The 11,338-nt window shown below is 38.6% G+C and overlaps 1 protein-coding gene across 3 annotated transcripts in view; it reads right to left on the bottom strand.

The window, feature by feature from the left end:
• BMPER (BMP binding endothelial regulator) overlaps positions 1–11,338 on the bottom strand; it is a 250,531-nt gene that overhangs the window by 58,733 nt on the left and 180,460 nt on the right. The window lies entirely within an intron of this gene.

Below are 11,338 nucleotides of genomic sequence, written 5' to 3'. Positions count from 1 at the left end.
TTTTTTTTTCCAAGCCATTCACGTAATCATGGACAATAAGGTCATTCCAATTTGAAGCTACTTTTAAAAATACTCCCAATAAGTATCTTTGTATATGTATTTTTGCTGTCTTTTGAGAATTTTTAAAATCTAATTGTATGTTATATCAATCTTTGGAAAATATTGAGACTTTTTGGAGTCTTTTGCTCACTTTGCAACAACATTCCACTTATAAGTGACTACTCTCTATTTCTTGAATGCAAAGTTTTATATATGTCTATTAAGTCACTTTTAATTCTCATTGTTGTGATTTTCTACATTCTTACCAACTTTTCAGCTTGACCTATCTGTTGCTGAGAGTAGTGTCTTCGAATCTTTCCTTATGACTAAGGAGTTGCCATATTCTACTTGTAAATTGGACAGTTTCTGATGTAGATGTGAAGGCGATGTGGTTAGAAACGACATGTGACACCTCAGCACATTGTTTCTAATATCTCGTCTTCACCTTCAACTTTATTGTAACTGATATTATTGCTATAACAGCTTCCATTGATTAGTATTAGAATACATTTTCTCCATCCCTTCTTTCTGCATCATTCTGTTAGGCATTGCTCTTGCAAACCAGATGTAACCATATATAACTGCTATGTTAGAAATCCAGTTGGAGAGTCTATAATTTTTAACAGGCCACTTTAATCAATTTATAATTTTTCCAATGATTGATCTATTTGGATTTTTGTCTTCTGTCTTTTTCTATTTATAATGGTTTTCTTCTTTATTTCTCTACTTTCTATTTTCTATTTCCTTTAGGAGAACAAAATGTTCTTACTGTCCCATTCAGCAATCCCATTGTTGGTTGTTTACCTTACAGAACAATTAAGAGATTAGAAAGCACATGTATATGAAGATGTTCCATGAAGCATTATCCATAATGTTGAGCTAGAAACATGTGTCCAACAATAGAGAATATGATAAGATATCTGAGAACCATTACAACTATTTTTGAAGCCTACATAGCAAAAGGAGAAAATGTTGAATGAGATTCTAATATTAGGAGGAAAAGCAGAATCCAAACTTCCACCTGGACCATGTGGACCACTATTTCAACCATGGAGAGATACGTTGGTGTTTGGTAGAAAGATGTTCAGCTCATTTGGCTCCTTTGAGCAACATTGCTCTTCTCTGCTGTGGCTGCTATGTGGATGCCCTGGCACATGCAATTTGAACATACGACTCAGCCTATGTCACATATCCCTTGCTATTTTTCACTCTCAGTGGCCTTAGCCAGTGTAGTATGTACTCAACCAAGAAGTTCTCCTGAACTCACTGAATTGCCAGGGTTTTCCAGAGAAACAGAACTAATAGGATGGAATAGGATAGGGTAGGGTAGGATAGGATAGGTAGGTAGCTAGATAGAAAGGCATTGAGAGAGATTTTAGAAATTTATTTTAAAGAATTGGCTCACAAAATTGTGGAAGCTGGTAGGTTCAAAAGCTGCAGGGTAGGCTGGAGATGCAGGGAAGAAATTATATTGCAGTTCACAAAGGCAGTCTGCTGGCAGAATTCCCTCTTCTTTGAAGGAGGTCAGCCTTTTTCTATTAAAGCCTTCAGCTAATTAGACGAGGCCCAACCACATTATAGAGGGTAATCTGCTTTACTTAAAGTCTGCTGATTTAAATGTTAATTTCATCTAAAATACACCCTTGGAAACATCTAGAATGTTTGACCAAACATCTGGGCACCATTGCCTAGCCAAATTAACACATAAAATTGACCATTATACTCACCGTCGTCATGTTGTTCATTCATCTGTGTATCCATCCAGCAAATTTTCATTGAATACCAAATATATGCCAGGCATTGTATCCTCCCATTTACTCAAGGAAATGCTCCTGGCTCATGGCAATAAATCTCAGACTGACCGGCCACCCTCCCACCCAGGGACTCTGGAAATGCTTCTTCCCTTTGAGTAGGTAAGGCGAGAAAGAGAGAAGACCTCAACATAAATAGTATTGTGCAGAGATAGTGGAATAATTTCTTTTAAATTACCTTTTGTGACTCTTAAGTTTTACTTAGTTTCATTTTAATAAAATGGGGTAAATAAATTCAAGGCTTCTTAAAAGAGAAAGTGGAAAAACCATAGCAAAGAAATGCATTAAAGGTAGAAATTTAGTTCTCAGGAATTTTCAGAGGTTTATGCTTAAATCTTTAACACGATGAATAAAAGTTCTGGAAAATGCTTTTTCATCCCCTTAAGATGGCCTGTATTTATTATATTAGCAGAATGTCCTTTTAACTGGCCTAAAAGCAGCCTTTCTGATGCCAAATTGGCAGAAGGTCTTCTATCTCAACCTTCTGTTTTTGGGTGAAAAATAATTTTTGAAGCAACTTTGGCTTGGGCTATGCAGACTTTTCAGAGACCTATAGCTTTCAAGGTATTAAATAACAACTGACAAAATGAAAAACAAAAGATAATAGTAAACAGGGCAAAAAAAGCAACACTTTAGAAAACCATTCTTCTTGTTATGATAAAGGTCCTGGGAGTCATGAGATAATCACTTTATTGGTTTTCTTTAGAGAAACTGAATCTCAAGAGGCATTGCCACCTTAACAGTTTACTTGCTGGATTCCTATTACTTAGGACTTTTTGGCCCCAACGAGACCTGAGACATGATACAGCCTCTTGATAGAGTCTTCTGAGGAGCTGAGTTCAGTGCCTCTGACTCAAAGGACCTTTGAGAATCCCAGCTTAGTACTTTAGTCTCTGGCAGTGTTCCAACGATGGTTGTGACGCACGAAAAGAGCACAGTTTTAAATTCAGAAATACCTAAGATTCCGAGGTAACCTCCAGCTGATGAAAGGCCATTTGACTGGAAGCTCTGATATTTTGCTGTATAAATCATTTCTAAAACCTTAAGGGTAGATGAGATGTTGCGTGGGAAGGTATGGATTTGCATTTATTTTAAGATTCTGCCCTTACCACTTTAGCAAGTGTTATTGTCTATGTACCCAATAATAATGCCTATTAAGGAAAAATAATGACTTGAGGATCTCAATTTGCTTTTGGAAGTTTATTAATGCATGATTGCTGGACCAGAATAATCTTTTTGCTATTGTTTTTGTTGTCGTTTATTGTTGCTTGATTTTGTTAAGAATCATGAAAATAGAAAAACAGTTCAAAGAAGATGGAGACAGTTTTTGGAAAACTAAAAAAAAATAAAACATTTAATTAAAAAGCTGGACTTCTAAAGGTTTCTTTGAAGTCTTTCTTATTTTCCACAGTTCTGAAAGGTGAACAATTCAGAGACAAAAAAAAAAAAAAATGAGCTACAGAGATCTAAAACCTGACAAGTTTCCTTTCTGTGTAAATATAAGAATGAGTCAAACTGAATAAGGCGAGGGAAAAGGAAGATGAAAAAAACTACATTACATCTTAGAAATTTTTACTCCAACTTTGTCAAAAAGAAGGCATCCATCCATTCATATATACATCTACTCATTCATCTTCCAATCTATCCATCTATCCATCCATCCATCCATCCATCCATACATCCATCCATCCATCCTTCCGTTCACCCACCTTCCCACCCATTTATTCATCCAATATTTTGCTACATACTATTGCCTACTATGAGGTAATGGGATTGCAGATATGAATAAGACAGGAGGGTCCCTATCTCCATGGAGTTTATATTCTACCACATTTTAATCTTCATTCTTTCATCAGTGCAAAAAGATATGAGTTATCCATTATATTTTTTAATGTAAGAACTAATGCCATGACATTAAAAGATGTTGGCCATCAGTGATCATCAAGGAAATGCGGACCAAACCACAATGAGATCTACTTCACACCCACTAGATTGGCTATCATCAAAAAGTGAGATAATGACAAGTGTTGATAAGGAGAGAGAGAAATCAGAACCTAAATACACTGCTGGTGGGGATGAAAAACAGAGGCCACTTTGGAAAACAGTCTGGCTCCTCCTCTAATGATTAAACATACAGCGACTGTATAATCCTGCAGTTTCACTCTAAAGAATCGAAATTTATTCAAATAAATACAAGTACATGACTGTTCATAGCAGCATTACTCACAATAGCCCAAAGATGTAAACAACACAAATGTCCACCAACTAATGAATTGGTAAACAAATGTGGTATAGCCATACAATAGAATATTATTTGACCATTAAAAGGACTAAAATACTCATACACGCTGCAATGTGGATGACCCTTAAAACTATTATATGACGTGTAAGAAGTCAGTCCCCAAAGACCATATAATATATGATTCCATTCATACAAATGCCAGAACCAGGACGTCTCTAGAGACAGAGAGAGCATTAGTGGTGGGCTAGGGCTAGGGGTGGGGTCGGGTAATACCAGGAGTGAGAGCAAAGCACTTCTTTTTGAGGTAATAAAAATGTCCTAGAATTGACTGTGGTGATGGTCACACCTATCTGTGACTGTAATAAAAACTATTAAATTGTACATTTAAAATGGGTGAATTGTGTGCGTATGAATTATGTCTCAATAAAACTTTAAAAGAAAAAAAGAAAAAAGAAAAGCTAATGCCACAGCCATTTTCTCAAGAAATCAGTCACCTTTCTCCTAAGACAATCATCCTATTTCTAAACACTCGTACTTGTTTTTCTGTACTGTTCTTATTTGTATTAAAGTTATTCCTGCAGCATTTATTGTCCCCTGCTAGAATGCAAGCATCTGGAGGGCAGGACTTATATTTTTGTCATCTTTATAACCCTTGAAGCACCTAGTTCAAAGCCATTTTCATAGTAGCCACTTAATATAATTCTGAGTGATGGAACCATTGATTGGTTCAAAATTAAAAATTATTTGATTAGTGGTAATTTATAACTGGATAATTTAAAACACACACACACATAGTGAATGGCAATCTTTGTCACATATCACACTTTCTTCACTCCCTATTCATTTTTTTTAGTGAAAATCATGGCTGTCACCTGGCCTGGACACACCTCTCTGGCCTCATCTCATCGACCCAGGCTCTGCCTTCTTGTCTCCTTTCAGGTCCTGAAATACGTTTTGCTCCTTTCTGCCTCAGGGCCTTTGCTCAGAGTTCTTCTGCACTGCCCTCACCTGATTCAGGCCCAGGCCTCTTCAGATGGCACCTCAGTCTCCCTTCCTCAGAGCCCCTTCCCTAGGACCTAAGACACATCGGGTTCACATTTTAGCCCCTTACAATTCCTCTCACTTTTCTTGATCACATTTTGCACTTATCCCAGATTGTCATAACATTCACGTCTTGGATGACGACGTTTTTCTCCTCACTAGATTATAAACTCAGGGAGGACAGAGACCCTACCTTTTTTATCTGCATGTGTGTTCTCCCAAGCCCCGCACGAGGCACTTGGAAAATACTTTTGAATGAATTCATGAGTTGAGGTTTTTAATGGTCAATAAAGAAAAGACAAAGAAAAGCCTCACTGCTAATACAAGCAAGACTTCAGAAATTAACAATTTATGTGTCGAATCTGGTTTAAAAAGCATGAGTACCAAGGGGTGATAAGAATCCATAAATAGCAACTGCTGGACACAGGAGCAGTCAGTAGTGCAGGCCCTCGGTGGGCTGAACGTGTGGCAGCTCAGACCGGGAGGTAAATCCCTGGGGTCTGGGGCCCATGGGGACGGAGGTGAACTTCCAGAGATCCTGGAAAAACATGTGCAGATGTGGCTGCCTGTGGTGGAGTTTGTAAGAGGAAAGGGAAGAAACACATGGCCACATGAAGACAGCTGCCTAAAAATGGAAACCCAGGCTTATTATGCAGGGATCATCTCCCCTAGATTAGAAACAGAAAGGCAATAAAAATGCCAATTGTGTCAATAAATGCCTTCAGTAAGAGAGCATACACCAACGCTCGTTCCCAGGAACAGCTGCACTTATAAACCTTTAGAAAGGGAATCTAGCAGGAAAAGGAGAGACGGTGACATTGCCCAGATGACGTCCCAGCGGCCATGGTGACGTGGATGAGAAGAAGAACCCGCAGGTGAACACGGGCGTGTGGCTGGGTGATTATGCCCCTCACCGAGCAGTGCCCCGGGCCATTTGGGAAGACGCCCAGTTATCATGATGCCATCTCGATAACAAAGAACACTTTAAGCTGAGCTTCTTGCTGGGACCCCATGAAATAACACATGCAAAGCCTTTAGCATACCACCTGACACATGGTAGGAAGTTAATAAATGCTCATTTTTAAAATTTGTTGTTATGAAGCCCAAGGTTTGATATTTCATTATACAGACTTGCTTCAAACCCGTATGGACAACATTTGCTCCTATGTACTGAGAGCGTTGTAGATGGTTTCACAAAAAATGCATGCTAACCAAAATAAATTCCAGATGAATTAGAGAGTCAAAATAAAATAAGTGAAACCATAAAAGTACTTGAACAAAATTTATGTATATTTTTATATCTTTTAGGGGCAAGTAAAACCCAAATAAGCATAAATGCAAAGAGAAAACTCATAAACCGCACACACAAAAAATATATTGACTACCAAAAAAAGTAACACTCACATATGATAGTAACTAAGAATCAGAGTTTCCTAACAAATGACTCAGGGGAAAAACCACAACATATTACACAAGGTTAATATCTTTCATATCAAAAACACTCTCAAAAATCAATAAGAAAAAGATGAATGCCATTAAAAATGAGAAAAATGTTGTCTATAGTTTTAGAAATGTATTTTTCTTTGCTTTTGCGTTTTCTAGATTTTTATTGTTTGTTTTAGTGAAAATATTCTGTCAGCAAGGATGCTTGCTCACATGTCGCTAGTTAAAATATAAAATTGGCTTAGCCTTTCTAGTGGCAGTTTAATATCTATCTAATTTCAAAAGCCTTCAAATTTTCATGCCATTTGACCTAGAAATTCCACTTCTGAAAACTTATCCTAAGGAAATGAAGATAAGCACAGATTTTGAGGTATGTTCATTGCAACGATACTTAAAATCATAAAAATACCTTAAATACCCAACATTGGTAGAATGGTAAAAATGAACTGTTACATCTATATTTATGTGAAATGAATTAATATTTGTAAAGTTACTAGTGCTTTGTCTGGCACATCCTACACTCTATATAGGTATTTAATAAATGAAAAGAAAAATAAATAAAATGCTATACAGGCATTTACAACAATAGTAGAGAAGAATACTGACATGTAAAGATGTGAATAATATACTGTTAGATGGAAAAACCAGCTTACAACACTATCACAATAAGATCTGGACGTTGTAAGATCAGTGTGTAAGCGTACACACATACACGTACGCCTGAAAATTAAAAAAAAAAAAAAGTCATCTTGGTGAAGTTATTTTTACTTCTTCATTGTTTATGTTTCCTAATTCTCCCGCACCATTCAGGATATGTGTGTCATACATTTTTGAAGCATACCGAGTTTGAATTTGAACTTGCTAAAAGGAAGAATTTAATAAATCTTGTAAACTTCTCCAAGTGTTTAAATGTAAAATTTACACAAAATTTTTATAAACTCTATTTAAAAATAGTCATTGCCATTCTTTAGCAACCATTTAGATAATACAGGATATTTTTCTTGTAGGCTCATTTCAGAAGTGACTGCAATCCCCACAGACCATAATTTTGCCTTAAATTGTTTTCTCTTCAGAAGGCTGAAAGGGGTCTGAGCCTGTGAGCTTCACACAGATTGCCAAGGAAATATTTATCATTATCCAATGCCATCTGAGATCCAAACCAAAGTCTTGAATTCAGATTTACCTCCCTTTGTTATCCCCAAATGAGATTTATTTTCAGCGGACCACCCAACTGCTTCTAGATGATTGTAACATGCAGGCTTCGGCCAATCGACACAGTCTTTGCAACCCAATTGGATCAACAGCGAAATCCATCTGATTGATTGTGCAGACAAACCATATTCATGAAAAGGTAACTGGGGGACGAATTAAATCTGAACACAAAGAGTCAGTGCAGGGACATGGATAATTAAAACCTTCGGCACAGCTCACCAGGACAAAACCTCTGCTAATAACCGAGAACTGAAAGATTATGCTACTGAGTCTCTGATTTCCCATTTGAAGTTCTATGAAACAGCAGGAGATTCCATAAAAGCTTAATAAAAATAATAAAAAGCTGTCTCTCCTCAATAATTTTTCCAAGGAGTTGTTAACAGGACCATGTCACTGAACACTAATCTAAGCATCAATCTTTCTTATGGAAATACCAGCATTTTCTCTCCGCGCCTTGCTCTCAAAGCGGCTTCGGCCATTAGCCTTAAAAGAAAACCACTGAACCAGAGGACTTTTTCCCTTGGAAACATTTTAAGGGCAAAAGCAATCTATCTTTCCACGGAGGTTCCTGAGTGCATGTAGGTCTCTCCTACACCTTAACCCAGAGTTTTACGATCACCTCGCCACCCTAAGATTAACATTAGTTATTCTACTCCTACATCTTCACACTCTTATTGGATTATTCAATCTGGGTGTATTGCTTTCTCACTTCAAATTATAAATGTTTAAATTAAAAAAAAAAAAAATCTGATCTGGACGAGAAAGAACAGCTTTAGAGCTCGAAGCCAGCATCTTTGATTCATGAGGAACCCCCTTCCCAGATGCAGCATTTCCAAGGGCTCCGTACGACAACCTAAACCTTTCCACCCTAAATCCATTTGTACAGATTCTTCCAAATTTCACAGGAACACACAGTATATAAAGTCTGAAAGCACATATAACAGTGATGAGGAGAGTGACAAACGTACTACTTCTGCGATCCCCAGGCCAGCAGGCCAGCTGTTGTTCTCTGCACTGCATCCTTTTCTCAACCCTCCAGGGGCTTTGCAATCTGGCGCTTTCCCTCGATGCTACACTAATCACACCAAACAGGAAGCGAATGGTAACCTGTGCATCCACTTTCCTTCTCTCCCTGCCACCCCACGCCCTCACCCCCAAATACAGACACTGAGGGCGTGGGGAAAAGAGAACAGGAAGGAGCGAACTGCAGGAAGTTGTTGGAACACGCTGGCCTGGGATTGGCAGTTTCAGGTAATAAGACCTTGGTGCTTATAAACCCATGAAAAGACCAAAGATGATACAAATGCAAACTACGGAGCAGAGCCAATGGGTGGATACACAGCCAGCAAAGTCCAGTGAGCAGAAGAGCCAGTGGAAACCTTGCTACGTGGTTTGAAATCAGGTCGCTGTTTCAAAATCCCAACAGAAGCCCGATTTTCTTTGCAAGGCTTCTGGTGCAGTGGAGGGTTTTCCTTGGATGTCATTTGCCCTCGCACTGTATAGTGACTGTCAACAAGATTTTACTTAACATTAAGAACCAGAAGGATAAAAAGCAGCCCCTTCATTTTGCAAGTATGAGGAGGAAAAAAAAACTTGAGTGAATGGAGAGGAAATAAGCCATTGGTATTGGTTAAACTCGAGAGAGTCAAATTTTGAAAGAAAGCTTCTAAGTGCTGACACGCTCTGGATCAATTAGATTAAAGAAAATGAATTTCTAAAACTAGGTCGACATCTGGTATGGAGAAAGTTTTAATCTTGAGGGAGAAATCACAACTACTCCATCTTTGTCCCCCACAGAGCCTAATCAGTATACCCACGTACAGTGGAAATTCGGTCACTGCTGATTGAGCTGAAGCCTCTTTACCATTTTATGTATCTGCCAGTCAAGAATTCTGAGAGGGGATAACAGATTAATAGAACAGCTGTTGAATGACTTGGGGAACGGAATCAAAGTGAAAGTCCACATTGTGATGCTCAATTTTATGTGTCATCTTGTCTGGGCCACAGGGTACCCATATATTCGGTCAAACGTCATTCTGGGTATTTTTATGAGGATGTTTTTGGATGAAATTAACAGCTAAATCGATAGACCGAGTAAAGCAGACTTTCCTTCCCAATGTGAGTGGCCCTATCCTATCAGTTGAAGGGCTGAATAGAATGAAAGGCTGACCTTCCCGTGAGTAAGAGAAAATTCTTCCTGACTGCCTTCCATCAGGGACGCCGGTCATCCCCTGCCTTTGGACTTGAACCAAAACATTCACCTTTTCTGTGTCTTGCAAGTCTGCTGGTCTTCAGCCTGCAAGTACACCGTAGGCTCTCCTGAGTTTCTACCTTGCCAACTCACCCTGCAGATGTTAGGACTTGTCAGCCTTCCTAACCACATGAGCCAATTCTTCATAATGAATCTCTTTATCCATCCTATTGGCTCCATTTCTCTGCAGAAGCCTGACTAACACGTCAATCCATTTGGAAATCATGGTCCCATCTCTTCCGTGACTGCCCACTGTCCTCCGAGAAATATTTCAGGCTTAATCTAAGACCAAGGCCATATGGTTGCCCATATTGGCATAAAAAAAAAATAGAACTATTTAATACTCATGGGAGTATCTAATTTTTAGGAACATTCAAAAACCCATGGGGACTGTCAGGGTCTTTTTCTTGTTCCAACCCAGAAATTTGGCATCAGGCGGGAACAGCTCTAAACGTCACGTTTTCTGGGTAAATACTTCAAAAAAATACAAACGAGAAACAGCGTAGTCAGCAAAGTCCTCTCCTTTTCTCCCCTCTCACATTCAGGATTCCTGCAGAAGGTTGCAGAGAAATCCTCAAGGGAAACTTAAAAGGATGGAGTAAGGAAGTCAGTAGCAAACATACTGTGTGTCACTGGACCTATCGCGATGCCTTCCAGCACTCTGAGGATCGGTGACCAAGAGAAGAAAGAGAAAGAAACTATTGTGGAACCTGGGAGCTCCGGTGTGACCTCCTCAGGCAGGCCAGTGGCTCCAGGGATAAGGTGACTTCAAGTTCAGGGAACTTGACAGCATCCTCCGCTGTTTCCAGGGTAACCATGCAAGGCTATTCTCACAAGCCGGGCTCATTATAGAACACTGGGAAAACCAAGAGTGAACACTCTCCACGTAGGTCTAATCCTCCAGGGATCAGAATATGAACCTTCTCCGTGTCTCTGTCAAAGTCACTGCTGAAAATTAGTTTTATAGAATCAGCGTAGACCTTTGATTGATATTTTTTTAAATCTCTACAAAATCATGCAGATCAAGGATGATAAGCTGAAAAAGGTTTATGTTTGTTTTGTGTTATTCCCTATCACTATATTAGCAAATGAATAGACAGCATTTTTTTTAAAATTACAGATATTTGTTGAGGATTTACTATATCGCAGACTTTGTCCTAAGTGCTTTGCTAACCTCACATGACAGTTACAAAAGTCTTATCAGGAGATATTAGTATTACATGCATTTTAGAGATGAGAAGTTTGAAGCCTACAAAATGTGTCATTTTCCTAATGGGACACAGTAACAGTAAAGCCAGG

Source organism: Pteropus vampyrus, unplaced genomic scaffold, assembly GCF_000151845.1.
Source record: "Pteropus vampyrus isolate Shadow unplaced genomic scaffold, Pvam_2.0 Scaffold75, whole genome shotgun sequence".
In the NCBI taxonomy this organism is placed as follows: domain Eukaryota; kingdom Metazoa; phylum Chordata; class Mammalia; order Chiroptera; family Pteropodidae; genus Pteropus; species Pteropus vampyrus.
The sequence above is the reverse complement of the archived record's forward strand: the minus strand, read 5'-3'. Positions and strand labels throughout refer to the sequence as shown.